Here is a 15,305-nt window from a genome sequence, read left to right as displayed (position 1 = left end):
CAGATTATTCTTGAAGTAGAACAAAAAAAATTCCGGAAGACTCAATGGACTATTTAAAGTTATTAGGCAGTGAATTCTACCACTTCAGAACTCTTTTCTGATTCATTTTCCCTTTAAAGCTCAGCTTCGGGAGAGATTTTTCCCCCCTTAAAGATCTACCTCTTTCCCTTCCAGTTGACTTTTTTGGTGGTCCACAGCTGTTTTGTCATTCACCCTGGCCTCCTTTTTTCCTCCATCACAGCAGAAATGATTACTCTGTTGATTAAATTTTTCTTCTTCAAAACTTTCAGAAGCTGTTTTTCTACCCTCGGGACTCACTTGCTCAAGCAGAGGGGTCGAGCCACACAAAATAGCACAGCCAAGCCCTGGTTATTTTGCAGAATGGAAAAATGTGAACAGGAGCAATGGGTGAAAACAAGAAAGAAAGCACCTGGTGCAGAATTCCAGGGAAGAAGATAAACATAAGACAGGACTAATTCATCCTGTGGGAGTCCATTTCCTCAAGCGTGCTGCCGTGATCACATTGGATATTTTTGTATTGCTTACTCCAGTAAAAAAAAAAAAATTACTTGAGGCTGGCTATATTTGTTTTTTTCCTTGTAAAGAAAAAGCAAATACAAATGAGACAATTGGTGCAAGGATTAGACAACTCTCCAGCGTTCATTTGAAAGGAAGCAAGATATGTTCTAAAGGGAAGAAGTCAGTAGATAAGCATGCTAATCTTCTAGTTTACTTGACATAACTTGGGCAAAAAATTTGATGTTGTAATTTTTGTTTTTATCTCAAGTTCTAACCAGGTAAAAGTTGAGGAGTTTCAGAGTCAGCCCACCTAGATAGCTGAGGGTCTATCATCCCAGCCAGAGGGGAGCCCATGTCCACAACCCTGATCTACTATCAACACATTGCTTCCCAGCTATGAAGCAAGGAAAATGATAGATGCACATACCAGCTTCAGTCTTTTCAGTGATGACAATCCTGCTGGTTGCCAAAATTCTGTCTTAAGACAGTCACTCTGTCCTTATGTCAAAGGGTTCACAGACAGAAAAAAAAATGCAGTATTTCTTAGACAGGAAGGAACAGAATAGGAAGTGAAGGAGGGAAGAAGGGGGGAGGAGCACCTCAAGAAATACATTAGAAAATAACACTCGACAACTCCCAACTTGAGAATCATCATATAGTAAAAACTATGGTTAATATAATTTCTCAATATTTAGAAAAGTCATGTGTTTGTTTCATAACTTCAGTAATGCTAAATGTAATTGTCCATGTTACTATGGGTTTCTAGAAGTCTTCTAGACTTTCTAGAAACACAGGGAACAACAGGAATCTGTGTCACAGGAAACATGACTCCAGCTCTGTTTATTTTTAAAGAGGGTGGCCAACTAGACATACTGGACTCTTACATCACAGATATTTTAGCATGTTGAGGATTGCTTGTCTCCATCCTAATCTGTCTTACAGAAGCCACTTATAAGTAAAAATCTTAATAACCAAGAAAACACAAGTCACTTTTTCACCCTTTTCAGGGCTTCTTCTTTTATCAAGACTGACATTTGAACGACTGTGTCATCAAATTGAGCTAAATCTAGACTGATCTTTTCAATATTATCAACACTTGCCAGACGTTGTGTTCACACAGACACTATCTGAAGTTAACAGGCATGTTTAGAAATTATTTGATCCTCTCCATTTATCTTTGTATTGGATAGATTTTTTAAAAAATGAAAGATTACTCACTGATATGTGTCATGTTTTCCTTCCTGAGCATTTGAATGCCTCAAACTGCCCATGTAAACACATCTTGAGCATTAGGCACTTGTTATCCATCCAGCTTTCTCAGTTTCACATTTGAGGTATCATTTGTGGAATTCTGAAGAAACAAGGGTCCACTTGTGGTCATGTGGGCAACTGTATAACCAGCGTATTGGCAGACAAGCAACTGCAAAAGAGAGACCCTTCAAACAGAGAGACTCAAGACAAGTCACATAGTTTCTCCTTCACAGTTATTCCCACCAAGTGGTCATCACACTTAGGTTGGTTTCACAGATTTTTTCCCTCAGTATTTAAACTTGAAACCCACTCTATTTTAATGGTAGCTGCACCTCTGAGTCAACTGTGGCATTGATCTGTAGTTAAGGAGACCAACTGGGAAGGCTCTATAGCCGGTTGGTGAGCTAAGCTGCATAAGTGTATGTTCCTCTGCAGTGCTTTATTCTTCTCCCAGAATCACCCACTTGTCTTAGCTACTTCCTGTACATGTCTGTTTCTTCATAAAGGAGCAGGAGGTATGACTAAACCCATCCTGCCTCAACCAGACCTTAACTTCTTTCATGAATGCTTCTCCTGGGTTCCACAAACACCCAATAAATGTCCTCTTTCATACCTAGTTCCTTACTTTGGTCCGTTGTAAGTTGATTGTTACCACTTCCATTGTCACATTGCCAACCTATCAAAACTGCCAAGAGACTGTCCATCAAGATCAGGTATACATGGACTCTCTTTCCACATTTGTTTCTCAGCTGCTCAGCCATCCAGCATCATTCTGATGATAAGAACAGTAGGAGAAGCGTGGAGTTGGTGGCACATACCTTTAATCCCATCACTTGGGAGGCAGAGGCAGGTAGATCTCTGTCAGTTCAAGGCCAGCCTGGGCTACAGAGAGAGTGCCAGGATAGGATCCAAAACTACACAGAGAAACCCTGGCTTGAAAAGCCAAAAACCAAACCAAAACAAAACAAAAAAGAACAGTAGGAGACAAAACCTGGGCCAGCATAACACTTGAAAACTTGCAACCCAACCTCATCACTTAATTGAGGGGGATTCAAGGGCCTGAAATGACCTGTCCACAGCTAGAAAATGAACCAAAGTCTAGTGCTTCAATCTGTTTCTCTGTTCATTCCCATGGTTCCTTTCCCCCCCTCTGTATTTCAGTTGATCACATATATTTTTTTTGTAAAATATGTGTCTTGATATATAAAATCTTTCTTCACTAAAATATAAGACCCCAAATTGGACACAGGGTCTCATACTCATACCCTTATGTCTGTCCCACTTGAACAGTGACTATGCTTTGAATAGAGACTGAAAGGCTGGCAACTTTTCATGATTCATGTTTCCCTACAAGCAGATGCCACAGGGCTTACAGCAGGACTACTATGCTCCTATTCTTGAAGTTTTCAATTTTCTCAATGCGTGAAAATCAGCTACATGAGGATCTCTGGACCAGTACCATTGATACTAACTGCTTTCCATAGTTGTCTTAAATCTTTGCAACATTTCAGGATAGTCATCATTATCTTTAGCCACAATGTAAAATTGTCAAAATATCGGAGGGAGTTAAACACATCATGTTTAACTAGTATTTCACTCAGAAGATGATCTGTTATAGGCCGCATCCATGATGCTTAGGGTTGAACCAACAAGACAAAGGTCTTTGGAAGCTACCTCAATTGCACTATTTGCACCCATGATGCTTATGTTAAAGTTACATGTGTTGTGGTCCCCCAGGACAGATGTATACTTTAACATATATCATATTGTACCAAAACTCCTGGTTGACTTTGATCCATTCTTTGGATTAACTTCACCACTTTAACTGTTTTGATCCCTTGTCTTCAATTTGGCTTCTCCCACACTTGCACTTGGGGTTTTGTTTTGCCTTCACAAGTATATCTTCAGCAAGCTAATGTGATCATTTTCACGTACTCTGTACCTTCTTCTGGATTATTTGTAAGGATTCAGGCATTATGCTGGCCTGCCCCTGTTACCTGTAGAATGCACTCAGGCAGTACTCTGGTCAGCCCTGGGTTCCATGAGTACTAAGGCTGCATTCAGGTGTAAAGGACTGCTTTAAAAGACAGACTGGTTGCCCACTTACACCGTCTCTCTCTGCTCTTGCTCTCTTGCTCTCTCGTTCTTCGCCCCCCACAAGCTTGCTCTCCCCCTTTAATAAACTCCATGGTTAATGTATCTCATGGTTAGTGTTCCATCACGATCACGTCCTGAAATTCTAACAAAAGAACAACGTTATTCATTTTGTTTCCTTCATTAATTGAACCATTATACATTATTTTGTGTTGCCGTGTGACAGAATCTTCTATTGATCCAAAAAAAAAAAGTGGAGTGAAGTAGACATCAAGACCAATTGCTGCAGTTAACCACTGGATGAGGAATGAGAGATATTATTGTAGGAGTCAAGAGGATGCACAAAAGGGAAGCTATGTTCACTTCTACCATCATAGACTGCTTGTAGAACGAATCACTTGATATGGGGAAGAAAAAAATAAGCAAATCTTGCCCATCTTGACAATGATTCAATCTATCTGCCCCAGAAGTGGCTTCAGACAAGTGGATCTCCCCTATCACACTACTGTACCTGACCTTGTTTGTGGAATATTAGTCCCTTGAAAAGAATGCCTGGGCCATAAGTATGGAAAACAACAGACTCACAGACGCAGAAAGAAGATGCCTACAAATGAAACGATATGTTCTGCTTCTTGTTTTTTTACTTTGAATATATCTTCTTGTGTTTTAGGCATAACAATAGATTTAATAACATCTAAATATATAACTCAATATGCACTTCAGTCTCTCATAGAAATCAAGAAACCATGTCTCTAAATCAGAGGTTTAAATATTAAAATAGTTCAGAAATATGTAAGTCAAACACAGGTAAGGAAACTGAGAACCAGTAAATGCCGGGGGTGGGTGAGAACCCGGGAAATGCTGGGTTGGGGAGAACCCTGGGAAATGCTGTGGGCGGGGGAGGATATTTCACTGGATTTCAGCTTGCATGGCTGTAATAATCAGAGTATCAGGAGAAAGGGGAAATCCAATGCATTTGCACTACCACATGAGGCTCATATTATACCTTGAACTTCCATAGTATATTGTATTTTTCTTGTTCTTGTCTATTCCTGATTATCATGATAACCCAATGAATGGAGATGACCAAAAGAACTCTCAAAGCTGATGAGAATGTCTTCAAAAGGTTTCATTTTACAAGTCAAATGTATGAGGGGATAAAGACATAGATGAATGAGTAAAGTAGTTGCTACACAAGCGTGGGGCCCAAGTTAAAAACACCAGCACCAAAATGCTATGTATGTACAGCAGTGCATATGTGTTATACCAGTTCTGGAAACAGGCAGGTCCTAGGGATCACGATTAGCCAAAATAGCTGAATCTGCAAATGAGAAAGCCTGTCTCAAAAAAAATCAGGTAAAATACAATAGAGGAAGATAGTCAACACACAGGAGTACACACATACACACACACACACACACACACACACACACACACACACACACGAGAGAGAGAGAGAGAGAGAGAGAGAGAGACAGAGAGAGAGAGAGAGACAGAGAAAGACAGACAGATAGACATAGAGAGAATGCAATTCTAGCAACTATCATCGAATCCTTATATGACAGCAACTGTGTGATAATTTGAGAAAGCAAAGTGAAGCAGACTGGGACCATTGCATTCTCTCATAGAGGTTTCAGTCTCATGATGAGTTTTTCAAAATATAAATGTCAGTGCTAATAGGTAAAGTTAAAAGTCAACAGCATATAAGTGATGGAAAACAATGATTTCCATGAAAAAAAAGGTTATCACAAATTTAATTCAGTTAGTCTCTAACTGCAAACCTGAAAGCTCATAGTGGTCATTTTTTTATTGTGTATGCAGTGTTCTGTCTGCATGTATCCCTGCAGAGCAGAAGAGGGTACTAGATCTTATTACAGATGGTTGTGAGCCATCATGTGGTTGCTGGGAATTGAACTCAGAACCTCTGGAAGAGCAGCCAGTACTCTTAACCTCTAAGCCTTCTCTCCAGCCCCATAGTGGCCTTTTACTCAGTAAAACGGGCACTAGGTCTACTAGTTTCTACAAAACAGAATGTGTTACAAATGTAAATAAAATAGTCCCAGAAACTTTACACCATTAGCTGCAAAACCTGAGGTGGTTCTTCTTTTGAGAGATACAACCCACAGTGAACCAAGCTAATTATTCAAATCCCTGACCTGGGAGAAAGGAAATAGAGAGTGCCAAAAGAGATGCAATAGCAATGAATGGTATATAAGATGGAGATTACCATACATGGGATAGGGATGTGGCTGATTATTTTTGTTGGGGAGAAATCACTTACATGAGAAAATGATAACCCACATCAGTGTCCCAAGCATCCAATCTCTGCTGTTCTCCAAGACCCGACCTCAATCCCGAGAGAGCCCGTGCCTGCCTCTCCTCAGGTCTATATCCCACATGCCCTCTTTGCACCTGTAGTCACACCCAAAAGGGCATGTTCAGTGCCACAGGTACCTAGTAAGATCTCTACCTACAATTCCCCTTTTAGTCTAAAGAAAAGATTCAGACTTGATACAAAACTATATACAAGGATGGCAAAAATCAAGTATGTGCTAGGAAAAGGAAAAATACGATCATACACCCACAAAATCTAAAGCTAGTAAAACAAGAGCAAATGGCAAGAATTGCATATCCAGTCCTAGGGTAAAGGCATAACAGAGATTGCTATAGAGCTGTACTAAGCTGGAAAGTTTAAGTCTTGTACCTAATATTTATATCTAGGGAGAGAGAAGAGTAATTGTGGCAGTCTAATCTTCAACCTCATCTAAGACCTAAGAAGGAAGATAGCAATACTAGGGTAGGCAGAAAGCATGGGTGAGCAACTTCCAAAGGTGTAATGAAGACAAAAACAGCAGGCTACCTGGACAGTCACCCAAAGTCTCATAGCAGCATAGAAGCAACTGGCTTTGGCTAAGGTCTAGAGTATCAGACTGACCAACACAGAAGCAGAGAGGTAGAAAGGCTGTCTTACCCTGACTTGAGTCTTTTAAAATATCTCCTGCAAGCATAGTAGGACAGCATATCCAAAGTCAGCAGTCAAAATGAGGGCAGTTTTTTTGCCCAAGAGACCTTTAGCTGAGGAGAGAACAGACTCCAGAAGGACTGACATCAGTGCCCAGAATTTTCTCAGGAATAACTTGGTGCCAACAGGAGCAAATTGTGTCTCATGTCAACAGAGTACTAATATTAAAACATTTAAATGCCAAATTCTTCAGGTCTATCAAGTATTTGAAGATCAAAATCTATGTCTGACTAATCTCATAGATACAAGAATGTGGGTGAAGCCGGGCATTGGTGGCATACACCTTTAATCCCAGCACTTGGGAGGCAGAGGCAGGTGGATCTCTGTGAGTTCGAGACAAAGTCTGGTCTACCAAGCGAGTTGCAGGACAGGCTCCAAAACAAAACAATACAGAGAAACCCTGTCTCGAAAACCAAAAAAAAAAAATCTGTAATTCTTGGGAACCTAGCTGTACTAAGATTACAGCAATGTAACTATATGCACATCTATATGTGAATCTGCAAACCAGAGGTGGAGTTGAAGTGTCTTAATAGAGGTAGAACTGTATAGTGCAACATGATAGAAATGTACTAAATTGCTAAATTGTGTAAATGTACAAAATATCTTAAACATATGTAAAAGTATACATACATGATAAGGATATTTGTGCTCCAAACATCGTGAATAGAAAGAAGACATTACACAGTATGACAAAAATGTAATATACAAATTATCCAAGAAAGAAATACAATTTGATGGTATAAGTTACATCATATGAGAATCTATAACAATGTAAGTTGTCTATAGCTAATAAGGTAAATCACAAAAAGACATATTAACCTACCTATAGCCCATCCTAACCATATCTTTGCCATCCATACCCTAAGTTTATCTAAAAGAGATACTTGAGTCTGAACACCTCCTTCCAAACCCAACCCTAAACAATTGAAAACCAAACCTAAACAGGTGTAAATTATATCTTAGTGTCAACAGTAGGGAAAGGGGCGTTGTATTCTTAGAATTACTTCCTGCTGAAATGGAACTATGATAATCTCATGGGATCCTGTAGGGAAGAAAATTTTAGAGTAATGAAAGTCTCAAGCAGAGTATAACATGTGTACCTAGCCTCTGTTCGGTGGGAGATGCTTTACTGAAGTTCTTATCTGAAGCTCTGGCCAGAGTATAATAAGAAGGTGCACCATTTCCACTAGCTAGTCTGGAGTTGTCTAGAGCAATATAGTTCCAAATTGGTTTTAGGGTAGTAATAGTCAGTTCAATGACATCAAGTTGGATCAAGTGGAATCAATAAAGTGGGGCCCCATTTTCTTTCCGGAGAGTTCAAAGATTGTTGTTAGGAAATTCTTTGTTCACTGTGGAGGACTTAAACATTAATATCAACACAGAAATTTCAACTTTTATAGGTATGCATACTGGGAAAGGCAACAATAAGGAAGATAATAAATATGAGGGAAATTAGACTTTCAGAGAAAGAGCTGAATTTAGACAAATGACAGTCACTAGACTTTTTTTCTTTTGCTTACATCAATTGGCTTCTTGATATAATACAGAAACTCTGAATTTTATTTTAATACGATGCTAGGATTTAGAGGAGGAAAGCCAAATCCAGCTCTAAGGCCAGCATTGGCTTAAGTGAATTGGGACTACAAGAGTACTAGGAAGTAAAGAGAAATAGATTTTTGTATAGATAAATTTCCAGAGTTTACCACATGTCAGGTTCTCCTTTGTTTGATGATTCTTTTTGAATAGCTACCCTCATTTCTTTAGGCATCTACACGTTCAGTGTCTTTTCACTTTTTGGAGATGGGTTTTCCTGTTAAGACAAGAACAAAATACTCCCCCTTCCTTTGTGAGGTCACCATACAACTCGTGGGACATACCTTCATGGATGACCTATCATTTCTCCTCATCAAGAGGTTTCTCCTGTTTGAAATGAATCTGGAACAACTTTGATAGTATCTCTCCCTACAATGGTATCCTAGTTTTCACATGCATTTATTCTACCCAGGGACTGCAATCCTGAATCATGGGGTAGGCACATCATCCTGATTCTCTATGATGATCAGCAACACTAGGAATGGGAGCTGTGTCTCCCAGGGGCAAACTCTCTGCCCTCTTCACTTACTCATGATAGAGCAATAGTCCCACATTGAGAGTAGGCAAGACCATGGAAGTAGAATCCCAAGGGTTTGTCTCTGAAGATATGAAGCTATTGTGGATTCTTACACACCATCAAATGAAAACTTTACCACTTCCAAAATTAAGTGCACTTCCTTAATTGTCTCTCAGTCATTTTAGACTCCTCTAGTGAGAATTCCCTATTTAGTTTTGTACACTACATTTTAATTGGATCCTTTGGTGTTTTGGAGACTTGCTTCTTGAGTACTTTGTAAATTTTAGAGATCATCCCTCTGTCAGATGTGGAGTTAGTGAATATGTTTTCCCATTCTGTGGGCTGCCTTTTTGTCTTGTTGACTATGTTCTTTGCCTTACAGAAGCTTCTCAGTTTCAGGAAGTTCCATTTATTAAGTGTCGATCTCAGTGCCTGTGCTACTGGTGTTATGTTTAGGAAGCAGTCTCCTGTGCCAAGTCATTCAAGGTTACCTCTCACTTTCTCTTCTAAGAAGTTCACTGTGGCTAGATTTATGTTGAGATCTTTGATCAATTTGGACTTAAGTTTTGTGCATGGTGATAGAAATGGATCTAACTGCAGTCTTGTACATGCCAGGGTCCAGTTATATCAGAACCATTTTTTGAATATGCTTTCTTTTTCCCATTGTATAATTTTAGCTTCTTTGTCAAAAATCAAGTGTTTGTAGGTGTGTAGATTAATATCAGTGTTTTCAATTCTTAGCCATCAGGGATATGCAAATCAAAACAACTCTGAGATACCATCTTACTCCTGTCTGAACAGCTAAAATCAATGACTGTTTATGCTGGAGAGGATGTGGAGAAAGAGGAATACTCCTCCATTGCTGATGGGAGTGCCAACTCTCACAGCCACTTTGGAAATCAGTATGGACATTTCTCAGGAGAATGGGAATCAGTCTACCACAAGGTCCAGCAATTCCACTTTTAGGCATATAACCAAAAGATACACATTCATACAACAAGGACATCTGTTCCACTATGTTCATAGTACCATTATTTGTAATAGCCAGAACATGGAAACAACCTACATGCCCCTCAATTGAGAGTGGATAGAGAAAATGTGGAATATTTACACAAAGGAGTACTTCTCAGTGGAAAAATAAACAATGGAATCTTGAAATTTGCAGGCAAATGGATGACACTAGAAGAAACCATCCTTAGTGAGGGAACCCAGTCACAAAAAGACAAACATTGCATGTATTCACTCATATATGGATTTTAGACATGGATCAGAGGATTGCCAGGCTACAATCCCACCGCCAGAGAGTATGGGAAACAAGAAGGACCCTAAGAAAGATATGCATGGTACTCCAGAGAAGGAGAATGGAACAAGATCTCCTGAGAGGATTGGGAGCATGGGGGGGAGGGGAGATGGAGCAGGGAGAAAGAGAAAGGGAGAAGAGGAGGGAGAGGAAGACATGGAGAGCAGGAAGGTTGAGTCCAGGAAGAATAGAGAGCAGGATGAGAGATAACATAATAGAAGGCTGATGGGAGATGCCATTCTGTAAATCTGTCTCTTCTTGGTAGTTACATAAAGCACTGCTGGCCAATAGGGAAGCAAGATAGGTGGGACTAGGAGTCAAGGAGGATTCTGGGATAGAGAAGCACAGGGAGTCATTATGTAGCTGCCATAGGGGTAAGAAGTCTGGACCCTTTTCTCAGGTAAGAAAAATACTTAGATTAGCAATTATGGAGTAAATACTTAAGTCAGAGCTAGCCAGTAAGAAACAAGCAAGGCCAACAGCTTCATAATTAATATAGCATCCTGTGTGTTATTTGGGGACTGCAACTGTGTCAGGGCCAGGCAGAAGGCAGGGCAGGTGGCTCTCAACATATGGTGTCAGCATGTGGGATTGAATTTCCACATAGAATGACAAGAGCTTAAAAGGAATTTTAGAAAAAAAAGAATGGAGAGAAGCACAGCTTCTTGGTAGCAGCATGTTTCTCAAGTGGGCTCTGTTTTGCTAGCGACAAGCAGAGACTCACGCAACTCACTTAAGGGAGTCTTCCTGACTCAGCATAAAACAACAACAACAAAAACCCAGCAAGGTTCTTTTATGAGGCTCTGCCAACAATTGAATGGTGTGCACGAGCATCTGGCAGTGGCAGTGAACACATCTCCAAGCCGGCAGCATGCTGCTGGATGTCAGCATAGACTGAGGCGGTATCTGGAGTCATGCTTATGCCCGCCATGTTGGAAAGCCAACAGCTGTTTACACTTTAATTTTAGCAAAGTTCTTTAGCCTATATAAAACACGTGGCCAGAAAAACATAAAGTTTTACAGTAAAGTCCGATTCAGACGAAAAAATATATGTGGACTTGGGACAGTAAAAGAAACAAGATATTAGAAAAAATAAAAATAAAGTTGCTGGGAGGCGGTGGCACACACCTTTAATCCCAGCACTGGGGAGGAAAACATAAACAAAGAGAGTAGCTGGATGTAGTGGCACACGCCTTTAATCCCAGCACTCCAGAGGCAGAGGCAGAGGCAGAGGCAGAGGCAGGTAGATTTCCAAAGAGATACCCTGAGTCAGAGAAAAAATAAATGAAAGTAAAAGAAATAAATAACATAAGCCACGTAAAGATGGAAAATACACAGAAAGTCTGGATACTGAATGCTATTGTGTTTTTCAGTTATTTAGTGGCTAAGGAACAACTGCTGAAATATACTTGATTATAAATGCTGCTGAATTAATCCAACTTATATATTTCAAAAATGCTTCGACCTCTAACTTTAAATATAAGGACCAGTTACTTGGGAAAAGAGTTTTTGTTTATGTTTCCACAGAAAATGCAAAGCTGTGGATTCCTTCCAGGCTTCTGTGGTTTGATGAACCAAGACCCTCAAGTGATTCAACATCTAAAACAGCTAAGATGATGCAGCCTTACAGGTCCAGAAAATACAGATTTATACAGGCTTCTGAGTTTTTGTCATGATCCCCACAGAATGAACAGCGCCCCCATCCAGCACAAAGCAGTTTGGAATGAGCGACATCCAAATTCCCATATTGTTTATAAATATTTGTTTTCATTTAAATGTGGTTGATTATAATTGTTAATGATCACAGCCTATCTCTTTTTAATGGTAAAGGAGGAATTATGGTATGGAAATGAATACTTTGTATTGGTATGGTTTTTCATTTATTGACACAAATTCAAGGTCAATTTTGTGATATGTATATTTCTCCTCTTGATTAAGTATTGTGCTTATACTGATCTTTTAAAACAATGCATAATTAAATACAGATTATAGATAGTTACTTATAATAGTCAGAATTTATAGTTAGTTAAGTTAGGTTTTCTAGATATACAGAGATATATTTAAAATAGATAGATAGTCTTCAAACCTTTCAAAGACCTTCAGAAAATGGCATTTATAATGGCTTAGGGTTTTTCTTGACAATGAGACATGTCTGCTCCTGGCACATCAATTACGTCTGAGAGGAAGATGGGCATCGAAGAAACTCGTTATGGAGTTTGCTTTCAACATGGCAAGATTAGCCATTTGGGCATGAAACTGCTCTTGCCTAGACTGCTTGATTGTTGCTGTATAAACTGGATGTGCAGGACCCACAAGAAAGTGAATGCTGAACTCAAAATAGTCTTTCAGGGTTCCTGATTCATAGAAGAGTCTATGAGACTTTCTGCAGGACACAGAAAAATGACTGACAGAATGCCATTGCAGATGAACAGTTTGAAATTTCCTGCTTTGCTGAGAAGTCTTATGGACACATTATGGCCTTATGGGCTGAAGATGGATGTCCCAACAATACAGAAGAACATTGGGTGACTGTACAAGTAGAGAGATGTCTCTGTCAATCCTAGTGTTTATATATTATCCTTCTGTGTTCTTTGATGGAATTAAAGGCAGATAGTTATCATCATACTTTTCCTTAGTTATGATAAAAGATTAGCTACATATAAGACTTGAGACTCATACAGATAGATGATAAAATATTTTCTTTAAATCTTACTAAATATTAATGGACAAATATTGTAACTATGTTCTTACTTGATAACTGTTCTGTTATATATAATTTGACTATGTTGAAGTTAATACCTTTCTCTTATTTTAGACAGAAAAGAGGAGATGATGGGATATGACATTCTGTAAATCTGTCTCTTCTTGGTTGTTGAATAAAGCACTGCTGGCCAATAGGGAAGCAAGATAGATGGGACTAGGAGTCAAGGAGGATTCTGGGAGAGAGAAACACAGGGAGTCATCATGTAGCTGTCATAGGGGTAAGAAGTCTGGACCCTTTTCTCCGGTAAGAGAAATACTTAGGTTATAGAGTAAATACTTAAGTCAGAGCTAGCCAGTGAGAAACAAGCAAGGCCAACAGCTTCATAATTAATATAGCCTCCTGTGTGTTATTTGGGGACTGCAACTGTGGCAGGGCCAGGTGGATGGCAGGGCAGGTTGCTCTCAACAGAGGGAGTCATTATAGGTTTGAGAAAAGATCTACCACTAGTGAGATTTCCAGAGATCTACAAGGATGACACCAACTGTCAATCTAATCAATAGTAGAGAGGCTACCTTAAAAGTCCTTCCCCAAATAATGAAATTGAGAACTACCTTATATGCCATCCTAGAGCCTTCATCCAGTGGCTGATGGAAGCAGAGGCAGACAACTGAACTGAACTCCTGGAACCCAGATGCAGAGAGGGAGGAGTGATGAGAAAAGGGGTCAAGCCCAGGCTGGTAAAACCCAGAGAAACAGCTGACCTGAACAAGGGGAAGCTCATGGATCCCAGACTGATACCTAAAAGGCCAGCATAGGACTTATCCAGATTCCCTAAATTTGGGTGTCAGTGAGGAGGCCTTGGCAATCTATGGAGCCTCAGATAGTAGATCAGTATTCATCCCTAGTATACAAATGAACTTTGGGAGCCCATTCCACAGGAAGGGATGCTTTCTCAACCTGGACACATGGGTGAGTGTCTAGCTTCTATCCCAGATGATATGACAGACTTTGGAGATTCCCCCATGGAGAGCCTCACCCTCTCTAGGGAACAGAGTGGGGATTGGGTGGGAGTTTGGGGAGTGTTGGGGGTGGCAGCCAGAGAGGAGGGGATGGAGAGACACTGGGTTTGACATGTGAAGCAAACTTTTTTGTAATTTAAATTTTAAAAATTCAGTGCAAACAATTGCTTTTTAAATGGTAAATGGTTATAAAATGCTTATGAAAACCTTTATGCTCATACATTTTGTGTATCTTTAGATAATCAATGTTAAATTATAAAAACGAACTTTTGTAATGTATATTTGTTATGGAACAATACTGGCACAATCTATCTTACCAAATGGTATCACACTATCCCTGACTTTAAAAACAGGGATCATGAGAAAGCTCTTAAATTGAAAACCTGTTGACTGATTTTAGTTTTTAATCTAATTTGGTCCATTTCCCCCTTTAGTGCTCTTATCAACTTGGTTGAGGATAGTTATCTCAGGATAAGGGAAGTAGTTTTTTTTAAATAATGCATGGAAAAACCTGCAAAAGTTAAGATCTACTTTTATGATCTGAAAATACCTCATTCTCTTTCTGGGTTTATAAGTAGAGTCATCCAGTCAGTTCCTGGTTTCTTGGAACTCAATACTAGGGAAGCCTTCTGAAATTTGAATCATAGTTCAGATCGCTCCTACATAGTTAAGCATACACCTACACTTTGGATTTTCCCATAATGCCATATGCCTAGCCCATGGCAAAATTAGATTTTTTCTTACCCCTAGGGCTGAGGTGTGGGATGTGCACACCAGAGAGAAGCAAGGCTTCTTGCAAGATGTATGGCTATCCTGGGGCTTCTCTAGAAGTGTAAGTCTCAGTCCACTCTGCTGTGTAATTTGTCTGCTTGTGCTAGTCACTCTTTGTGCATCAAATGCTCTGTTTCACTTAGAAAACACAGATGCTAAATTTTAATCTGATACTAGAATCTAACATTCCCAGTGACTTTATGTTCCTGTGTTGAGCTGGGTGGATTTCTTTTAGTTGACCTCAATGGTATCCTTCAATGCCAGAATGGGTATCCTTTAACTGGACAGTATGTATTTTTGGAACAATACAAACATGGAACAGAAAATTCAAACTGTCACATGACTATTTCCTTCAAAAACACTTTCATATATGTTTAAATAATCTGTCTTCTGACATGCTCTATGTTCATCTCTAAGGAGTCCTAAAATTTCATGCTCTCAGGTGCAGACAAAGTGACAGGCCATGAGATCCTCCTCAATCGAGTCCTTTCTAAAAAAAAAAAAACACTAGCATA

The sequence above is a fragment of the Mesocricetus auratus genome, unplaced genomic scaffold, assembly GCF_017639785.1.
Source record: "Mesocricetus auratus isolate SY011 unplaced genomic scaffold, BCM_Maur_2.0 Super-Scaffold_4256, whole genome shotgun sequence".
Taxonomy (NCBI): Eukaryota; Metazoa; Chordata; class Mammalia; order Rodentia; family Cricetidae; genus Mesocricetus; species Mesocricetus auratus.
This window is presented reverse-complemented; position numbering follows the sequence as displayed.